Source organism: Rutidosis leptorrhynchoides, chromosome 10 (genome assembly GCF_046630445.1).
Source record: "Rutidosis leptorrhynchoides isolate AG116_Rl617_1_P2 chromosome 10, CSIRO_AGI_Rlap_v1, whole genome shotgun sequence".
Taxonomy (NCBI): domain Eukaryota; kingdom Viridiplantae; phylum Streptophyta; class Magnoliopsida; order Asterales; family Asteraceae; genus Rutidosis; species Rutidosis leptorrhynchoides.
Window position 1 is genome coordinate 3,049,930 of NC_092342.1, and position 10,828 is coordinate 3,060,757.

Here is a 10,828-nt window from a genome sequence, read left to right on the forward strand (position 1 = left end):
AAAGTGTTTACGATTAAAATTTACGTTGGGGTTTCTAGTTATCAAAATCTACATCTGCATTATATTATTTGGCAAAACAAATACCATTAGATATAATATAATCTCATTATTCAATCGCAACCACTAAATAGTTTGATTAGACCACAATTATATTCCTAATTGTGTATTGACAAAAATACCTCAAACTAATCCTCTACCAAATCAAATTACAGGGCCACCACTACCAAATCAAATTACGGAAGTCGCTATATCTACAATCCATTATTCTCTATCAACAATCCAAATCCCATTATTCACGGTCAACATAGATCTATAAAAAAGAAACCAACAAGCATCAGAGTTCATCACCAAATTATATAAAACTGAGTCGATAAAAGAGACACCAACAAGTATAGGAAATGCAGATTGATAGAAGAGAAACCAACATATATAGAAAAACTTTAGTTTCCGATAGTTAAAAACAACAAGAAATCACAAAAATTCATCCATACATTCATCAAAACTTGGGCGTGGCTTGACGTGGAAATATTTGGCGGATGATGACGAAATTCACGCGGCGTGAGAAATTGACAGAACAAGGCATCGGTTATGTTTCTCACGAAATCAAGCGAAGGCGTTTGATTTCGTTTGTTCAATCACAATTTTTTTTCCTTTTTTGAACGGCAAGCTTTGCATTAGTGTATCATTTATTTCAACAACACTCATCATTTGCACACACACGCGTTTGGGAGGAAACCCGAATCGCATTACATGAACCCGATCCTTTAACCATCCCGAGGGGCAGGCGGACCGGGTTTGAATCCTGAATGGATCCGGGAGAAAACCCCCCGAGGTCAATCTGGATATTCATATTTCGGGCAGATTAATTAATAGTATGGGCATAGTGAGACTCGAACCCATGACCTAACCCCTAGCCCCAACACACAAGGTGAAGGGGATGTCGTTGAAGCAATGCTTCGTTGGCTTTCAACCACAATTTAGCAAGGTAATACTTATATTAATTTATTTATTTGTTATCATAAACAACTTCAAATCAAATTTTAAAATATCATCAAAAATATATAGGTTGTAACTCAAGTGGGAGTGGTCTGACACTCTTTGTTAGAGATCAAGAGTCCGACTCTCGAGGTCTACAACATTGCACAAAAGGTTATCACTGACCTTAAAATCCACTCAAAATCGCTTTTCGCACATTGCGTTGCGGGAGTAGAGGTTTCGTGTGTGACACCAAATTGCTGTTAAAAAAAGTTATGTATCACCAAAAATATCTCCACTTAAATTTTGGGTTAATTAAAATTTCAACACGTCAAAAATCACAACTATGGGACGCATGCGTTTCTCTGACTTGGGAAATGTGTCAACCACTTTATTTTGAATTCATTGCTTCACCACCGTAAACCTCCTATTAACCACCGTTTCAATTCCAACATCTTTCAATTCCACCTATTCACCACCACTTTCCACCATCCCTACCTCTTTCAATTCCTACCTATTAGCCACTGCTTCACCATTGTAAACTCCCTACCTACTTTTTTTTTTTTTTATTTCCCCTAAACATATTAACCAATAAATTTTGAAGACAAATCGAGGTTATTAATAATCTTCAACATGACTATGAATTCTCATCTCTAATGGATAATAGGGTGAAGGAGAAGGAGAAGGTATCGTTTAGTTCGGGTGTGAGCGAGCAGGTTGCTTCAGATGAAAGTGGCATCTCTTCGTTTTTAGTTTTCAACTTCCCTGAAAAATGGGCTCGGGCTGATTTGAGGAAGTTATTCAGTCGATATGTGTAACGACCCTGGAATTTCCAACGTTATTTTATTAATAATTATTATTATTAATACGCGTGTTTAAACGAATGTACGTTATTACATTTACATGTTGCCATGATTGCCCGTACTTGACTTTTAAGTGCCCGAAACGTCTTTGTGACACCCGGAACTTTCACGAATAATATTTTTAGATATTATTTACATTCATGATTAAATTTATTAATCATTTTAATTAACTAAGACTATTAGTTAGTTACTTGGGCTTTAATTGGTTTAACTTGTGATTTATTTGAACTTGGGCTTTGTTAGTGTAATGGACTCATGTTATTGGACTTCCAAGCCCACCCTACATTATTAATGGACTTAGTTAGCCCATGTCCTACACTTGTAAGTATCAATTAGATGGAGACTACATAGTTTAATACTTGAAAGAATCTAGTTAGCTTGTTATCCCCATGCATGACCATTCATTAACCACCTTTATGAAGCTTTACATTCTAGTGACCACAAAACTTCTCCCTTCCCCCCATTTTCTGCTGAAAAACTGCAGCCCCTAAGCTCCCTTTAGGAGTGTTTTGTTTCATTTTCTTGTTTACTACTTCACTCACAAATCCTCTCATTTTCACACACATTCATTTGCTCTCAAACTCCTTCTCTCATTTCTCTCTCAAGTTGTAAGTAGCAAGCTTTAAACTTCTCTTCTTTTCTTCAAACAAAACCGATTTCTAGCACCCTTAAATCATCATCATTCTTTGATTGTTATAATCTTTTGTTACTTGTGTTGATTACTAGTTGGTATTATCTTTATTTACTTGCATGTTTTCAAGAATCAAACTTCTTAGTTTAATTCTTCTTTTATCTTGAATCTTCAAGAACATACAAGACATAAACTCTCTAGTTTATGATCTCCACTAAATACTTGTTCAAAGTTTATAAAGTTCATGGTTGAAAGACATACTTGAAGTTCATGAAGTAAACTTTAAAGTTTACTTTCTAAAGATCAAACCTTGGTTTGAATCTTTAAAGTATGAACAATCATGAACCTTTTCTTGTTTATTTAAGTTTACTTCTTCAATTTATGCAATTTAATTTCATGTAGTTAGTTTATATGGTCAAGTACTACAAGTTAGTCTTGATCTCATATCTCTTGAACAAATTAAGTTAACCTTGGAAGTTCAAGAACACACAAATAAGTTTTCTTTAAATATAACTTTGGATCTAGACTTTTGAGTCTTGGATCTTCAAGATCAAACTAAGAACTATGTTCTACTACTTATGATCTTGATTAGTTAGTTAACTTTCAAGTTTATAGTTCAATATTTCTTTTAAAGTTCATGTATGTGTTAGATCTAAGACTTTGATGTAACTTTGGTTCATCAAACTTCATACAACTCTTAAGTGAGTTGTGCTTCATGTCTTAGACTTGCACTAGGGTTATGATGGTCAAGACTTGGTTAAGATGATGTAGATACATCAATGAGTTGTACACTTGAAGTAATATGCATCAAGGATGAGAACCATGATGAACATCAAGCACCAAGACCACCGGAACCCTTTTAAACTCACTGCTTCTGTCCAAAACCTACTGACCTGATGCTTCTGGAACAGACCAGTAGACCTGGGCTGTTCTAACCTTGATTTTTAGATAGAACTTTTCGAGTAGATAACTTTTCATATAGGACTCGTCTCAATCCGAGTTACGGTTTAGGATTTATGGCCCTCCGATCGTTACTATGTCCTTTAACGTTGTGCAGAAATTTCTGACCTACTCGCACTTAGACCATCGCCACGGTCAAACCAAGACGAGTTTGCTTCTGTAAATTTTACCACACTTAAGGGACTCACATACAGAGCCATGGCCACTGGTCTCACCTTAATTCAGTAAGGGTAGAGGCCGTGGTGACTGACTGAAGTCAGACTTTGTTTTAAACTACTTTCATAAACGAAACCTACCTTACGCCTTTTGTTTAATGATGAATTATGATGACCCTTAAGACCTTAAATACCTACTTTTAAACCTATTAAGACGATTTACTGACTTAGTACTATTTGACTTAGGTTGAGGACTTCGGACCATTTACTTGCACACCTTTCCCGACTACTACTTTACCGCTACATATCATTGTGAGTTATAGCATTCCCTTTTTACTTTAACTTATTTTGGGAACTGAGAATACATGCGGATTTTATGTTTTACATACTAGGCACGAGTACTTAAACTTATATATGTGTGGGTTATACAACGGCATAAACATTCCCTTTAGCTCGGTAACGTTTAATCATCGGTTTTTGAACCGTGAACGCGAATCTTAGATATGGATCCATAGGGTTTGACATCCCCACTCGGGCTAGTAGCGCTAGCATTTAACGAGTGTTTAATACTTCATAAACATACGCACTTTCCAAGTGTACTTTCAGGGGGTATAAACGTTAAGTTAGTTACCAAGTGCCCACGGTTAACATATACTTTATCATACTGTTTTGAAACGCTCTTTGTAGCACTGAAATCTCGTGGCCTACCTTACATACTGTTATACTTAAACTATAGCTCACCAACCGTTGTGTTGACGTTTTTAAGCATGTATTTCTCAGGTGCTTGAGGTTGCTTCCGCTGTGTACTAGTCGTGCTGTAGAACCCGCTGCTTAGAGTTGTTATCGCATGACTACTTATCTTGCATTCAAACTTATTTACTTTTGAAACTATGTTATGTAACGACCTTTGGGGTCACGTACACTTATTTATTTGATTCTACTTAGTGAAGCATGCTTTTGAAATGTAAAACATTTGATGTCGGTTATGACATCACCTTTTTATCGTGAATGCAACTTCTTTAATTACAGCATATAGTACTTAACTTTGTAATGATCCTGTTGTTGATGATTCGTACACGATGGTTTTGTACGGAGCATCACATTTGGTATCAGAGCATTGGTTGTAGGGAATTAGGTTGCATTAGTGAGTCTAAGACCGACCCGAGTAGGATTCACTAATAGGACTAATCTACAACTTGCTAGTTTACGTGTTTCTGCTGAACTTACTGCATGCTGCTGCTTACTGTTACTGCTATATGCCATATGCTATTACATGATTTCACTACTGCATGATGCTACTTGCTTTCGATTGCATGCTACTTTCATACGAATTACTGTTATTGCCATGCTAGTTACTGTTATACATGATTTAAACTGTTGGCCTATTATTTGCTTGCTTTATGACATACTGACATGGAAAATTTATTTTTCCTTGTTCAGATGTCGGATGTTCCACCTGCTGGCATTTCGGGTAGTACAGACTCAGACCCCGTCGCCCTACCTACTGCTACACCTGCTGCTGCTACTGCCGATACACCGGCCCAGACACCCACTAGTGATCCCGGCGCTTCTACTTCCAGAGCTGGTACTAGTGCACCTGCCCCAGTGTCTGCTCCCGGACCCTCGAGGTCACAGCCCCGCATTGGTGGTATTGAGATCCCCGCGGAGTTCGGGGAAGGGCCGTTTCGTAACCACATGCGCACGCCTTGCCGACACACTCCCGACGGACGTTTAGTCGTGATTCCGCCAGGCAGACACAGACAGATGTTGGCTGCCTTCGGACGCTTTGGGTTACCAGCTCAGCCACCAGTGTCACCACCACACGATTCGGATGACTCATCATCCGCCGATTCTTCATCATCAGACGACTCCAGCGATGATGAGGATCCTGCTGATAGACCTATTCAGGCACCCTCCACCCCGCCGAGGAAGCGGTACCGTTTCGACGGCACCGTCATTCCAAGGGTGAATGGAGGTCGTGCTTTTACTGACGCATTTGGCCATCGTCGTAGGGTTACTGCTCGTAAACGAGTTGTGCCATACCCTACCGACCCACAGATACGTAAGGTTCCCCGTTACGTATTGACTATTCCTGGAACCGTACCACCTAGATTTAGATACGGATCACTTACATCTAGGGACGTACCGTCTACATCCGGAGCCGGACCATCTACATCCGCACCACCCGCCCCACCTGCACCGCCTGCCCCACCAGCTCCCTCTAACGAGGAACTGATGAGGGAGATTGAGACTCTCCGAGCTCGAGTCACTGAGCTCGAGGAGCAGTTGGCTCGAGGAGCAGTTCACCCGCCTTCACCATAGGACTTTGTATTTAGATTTCATGATGTAATCTAGATATAGTTTCATGTATTTCATATGTATTGTACGAACTTATTCAGATGTATGAAACTTATTATTATTAATGAATGGAACTTTGCATTATTTAATTCTTGCACGATATTCTATTTACATTGCTGTACGATGATTCTGTGGTATTTGTACCTAGATGCATTATTTAATAACATGTGATGTTTTGATTCCATGTTGGTCACTATATACTGTATTATTACTACTTGCATACTGGATTTTGACTTGAGTCAAAATTTTTGTTTAGAATACCATGGCTAATGGAAGATCCACACCTACTGCCGCCCAGATTGAGGACATGATCAACGAACGGGTCGCTGCAGCCCTAGCAGAAAGAAATCTCGAAGCTCCACCGCCACCGCCACCGGTTATTCCACCCGTTCGAAATGGGTGTACATACAAGGAATTCCAGAGCTGCAAACCGCATAACTTCAGCGGCACCGAGGGACCAGTTGGTCTCACCAGATGGTTCAAAAAACTTGAATCAGTATTCCGAGTTAGCAACTGTTCGGAGGACAATAAGACCAAGTTTGCATCTTGCACGCTATCTGATGGCGCGCTAACGTGGTGGAACACGTTAGCTCAAGCGAAAGGTATCGATGAGGCGTATGCTACGCCATGGGAGGAATTCAAGGCGGCTATGATTGATGAGTATTGTCCGAGAACCGAAATTCAGAAGATGGAAATTGAATTCATGCAGTTGAAGGCCGTAGGGAACGACCTTAACAGTTACAATCGTAGGTTTTTGGAGTTAGCACTGATGTGTCCGACCATGGTCACCCCCGAATTCAAGCGCATGGAGAAATACTTCTCGGGACTTCCTAAGTCCATCAAAGGAAATGTCACCTCATCCAAACCACCGAATGTTCCCGAAGCAATGCGCATGGCGCATACTCTCCTGAATCAAATCATCCTTGACGAGCCGGAGAAGGCTAAGTTTGAAGCCGGTAGTAGTGAAAAGAGGAAATGGGACAACAACCACAACAACAACAACAACAACAACAACAACAGGGGGAGAAACTACGATCAAACCCCCGCCAAGAGGCACAACAACGGTGGAAACCCTAATCCCAACAACAACACCAACTCCAACCCGAACTACAAGGGAACCCTACCTCAATGCAAACGGTGTTACAAACACCACACTGGGTATTGCAATGTTGTTTGTGAGAAATGCCAACGGGCTGGGCATATCGGAAAAGACTGCAAGGTCACCACTTTGAATGGAAAGCCGAACACCAATGGACCGAAGAAGTGCTATGAATGCAGGCAAACGGGCCATTTCAGAAATGCGTGCCCAAACAAGCGAAAAGATGGCGGGCCACCCCGTGATAGAGCTTTTAATGTTAATGCAAGGGATGCACGCGATAACCCCGACTTGGTGACAGGTATATTCACAATCAACAAACTTTTAGCTTCTGTCTTGTTTGATACTGGTGCGGATAGAAGTTATGTATGTAGACATTATTACGATAAGATTAATTGGTCATTAGTCCCGTTAAAAGAAAGTATGCTTGTCGAGGTCGCAAATGGAAAACTTGAAAAAGTTGACCACATTAGTCGAGGAGCTATTATCAACATAGCTGGTGCAGATTTCGAAATTGATTTGATACCTATCAAACTGGGAAGCTTTGACGTGATCATTGGTATGGATTGGTTGAGCAAGATAAAGGTCGATATTATCTGTGGAGATAAAGCACTTCGCATACCACAAGGAGATGGCGAACCACTGGTTATCTATGGAGAGAGATGTACCTCGAAGTTGAACCTCATTAGTTGCGTGAAAGCGCAAAAGATTATGAAGAAGGGACGTTTTGCTGTCCTAGCACATGTGAAAGCGGTAGAAACTGAGGTGAAGAGCGTGAACGACGTTCGAATTGTGAACGAATTTTCCGATGTCTTCCCAGAGGAATTACCTGGATTGCCGCCGCAGAGAGCAGTAGAGTTTCAGATTGATTTAGTGCCAGGAGCTGCACCTGTAGCTCGCGCACCTTATAGACTCTCACCTTCCGAGATGCAAGAATTACAGAGTCAACTACAAGAGCTGTTAGACCGAGGATTTATTCAACCAAGCTTCTCGCCTTGAGGCGCACCTGTGTTGTTTGTGAAGAAGAAGGATGGATCCTTCCGTATGTGTATCGACTACCGTGAACTCAACAAATTGACTATCAAGAATCGGTATCCTCTTCCACGAATTGACGATCTTTTTGACCAACTACAAGGATCGAGTGTCTACTCAAAGATCGATTTGCGATCCGATTATCACCAGTTGAGGGTGAAGGAAAGTGACGTGATGAAAACTGCATTCAGAACCCGTTATGGTCATTGTGAGTTTCTCATGATGCCATTCGGTTTGACAAATGCACCTGCCGTGTTCATGGACCTCATGAATCGTGTCTGCAAGCCTTACTTGGACAAGTTTGTTATCGTCTTCATAGATGATATCCTCATCTACTCTAAGAGTGAAGAAGTGTAGCGACCCCGACAAATCGTCAAGTGACGGCGTCGGCTACGTGGGTCCCATTACCTGATTATAAGTCTTTAAGATAACGTTTGACCAAAATATGTCGCCTTTATTTCAAAATAAAGATTGTTTCAAAGTTTACAAGAATTGTTCAACCAAAAGTTAAGTTACAACGTTATAAGTACGATTGAAATCTAGGCGACACGGTTTAAAGTAAAGTCAAAAGACGCTCCATGAAATGCATGTATACTCGACATCGGATGCAAGTATCAAATAGTGAGCGGAAGCATGTATCACATATCGTGCAAGACCTGAGAAAAACATAGAAGAATCTGTCAACGAAAACGTTGGTGAAATCATAGGTTTAGTAAGTATTAAACGTTGTCTTTGAACCACAAGATTTTGTATATCCATAACGTAGATTATCCAAATCATTTGCATTCCAAAAAATGTTGTTATACGCGAGCACTCAATTATCAAAACTTAACCAACGTTACCCCATCACACAGTGCTAGAACCCACACTAAAACACAAAAAATATATTTCATCCGCATAACGGTAGCGAACCGTCCGAATGAGGGTTTGTTAAACCCGTATGGCCACACAATATAAGTTCTCGCTTACACCCTGCAAGTGTAACTAATGATAATCGAATTGAGGCATTTTGTTCTAACTCGCACGTGGAATGTTTGTTTTCACACTTGTGTTCAAAACATGAAAGTAAGTAGTACAAGATGTAACAAAGTAGATGTTTTCTCAGCCCACGATTTAAAAGTATAAAAGTTGTTGAAAAAGGTGGGACTATGATCTCACCTTGAGCACGAGAGTTAATAAAGTACTTCAACAAGTAAACGCGTGCAAAGACAAAGCTAGTCTTGACCTAAACAATAGGTTTGTATCAATAACGGTAAACACGATAGGTCAAAGATGTTCAATTAGTCCTATGGCTCGTTACGACTCAATAATGTAGCATGTGAGTCAAGTTGTCATGTTTCATGCAAGGTACAAGTATAAAAACATGTTAGAACGATTGCACAATTATTTGGTTAAGTTTGATTAAAAGTCAACTTGGTCGGGTCAAGGTCAACAGAAAAGTCAACGGGGTCGGGTTGGATATCCGACAATTTTTCTAAGTTATATAATCATATATGAGCATGTTGGCCAAGTTTCATGTTAATCGGAGGTCCGTAGCATAGCAAACATTTTCATGTCAAATGACCAAGTGAACAGCCAGTTTTAGCACAATGGGACGGCGTCCCAAATAGCTAGACGGCGTCCCAAATTGAAGAGTGGGACGGCGTCCTAATGGGCTAGACGGCGTCCCAAATTGAAGAGTGGGACGGCGTCTTGAGTTTCTGGACGGCGTCCCAAATACCTTCCAGGCCCTGTTTGCTGAATTTCTCAATTACACGAACCAAAACACAAACCAACACATTTTACAAACCGCAAACAATTAGAACATGTATTTTATATCATCGGAAAGCTCTTTCGACAAGGAACGCAACTAAGCACTTTTCATCAAGCAAAAACATCATATACTATAACCGAAATCCCGTCAAGCGATCAATAGAGGTTTATTTTCAAGTTTTAAGTTTATCAATTGCAATTCAAGTTTCGGGAATCCAATTTATACATATGATATGCCGTTTTGAAGGTAATGAAATGTGTAATACAACTAAACACTTATCAATAACATTAACAAGCATTCAACGCATCAAAAGTTCGTTTTTAAGAGTTGTCAAACCCTAACCAAACCTCAAAATCACTAATCATGTTAATGTAAGGTTTTCATGTCAATCAACACACCAAAACGAAGCTATTGAAGTAACTAACACTTTGAACACACAAACATTAACATCTAAACACATTTCATCATCCAAAATCAAAGATTAAGCATACACTTTTCATTATCAAGCTAGTTACACCTAAACATCAAGATCGAGCATACAAATCATATATTCATGTTATACACGAGCCATAGACACTAACTAACAACATATCAAGTCAAAAACACGAATTTGAGAAATCTAGAGTTTTAGAAATGTTACCCAAAATCGAAGTGGTTAGCATCAAATCGAAGAGGATGATGAGAGGATCAAGAATATGTAGTCGGATTTGTTGTGAGCTTCCAAGATCAAAATTAGATGATGAATTTGTGTTTGTGTTCTTGAGAGAAAAGGAAGAAAGAAAAAGAGGAAGAAGATGGTGAAATGAAGTGTGTGGTGGTGAGGAGTCACTAGTTAGCCAAGTTTACCCGAGTGGCGAGATTAGTCCCTCAAGTTTGTTGTCAGGTGCGGGAAATAACCAAACGACTATTTTTAAAACGCAAGTTAACGAGAGATGTTATAATTAAATGACGGAATTATTATGAACGTTAGTCAACGGAAACTACGAATTTAAATAACGAAAGGTA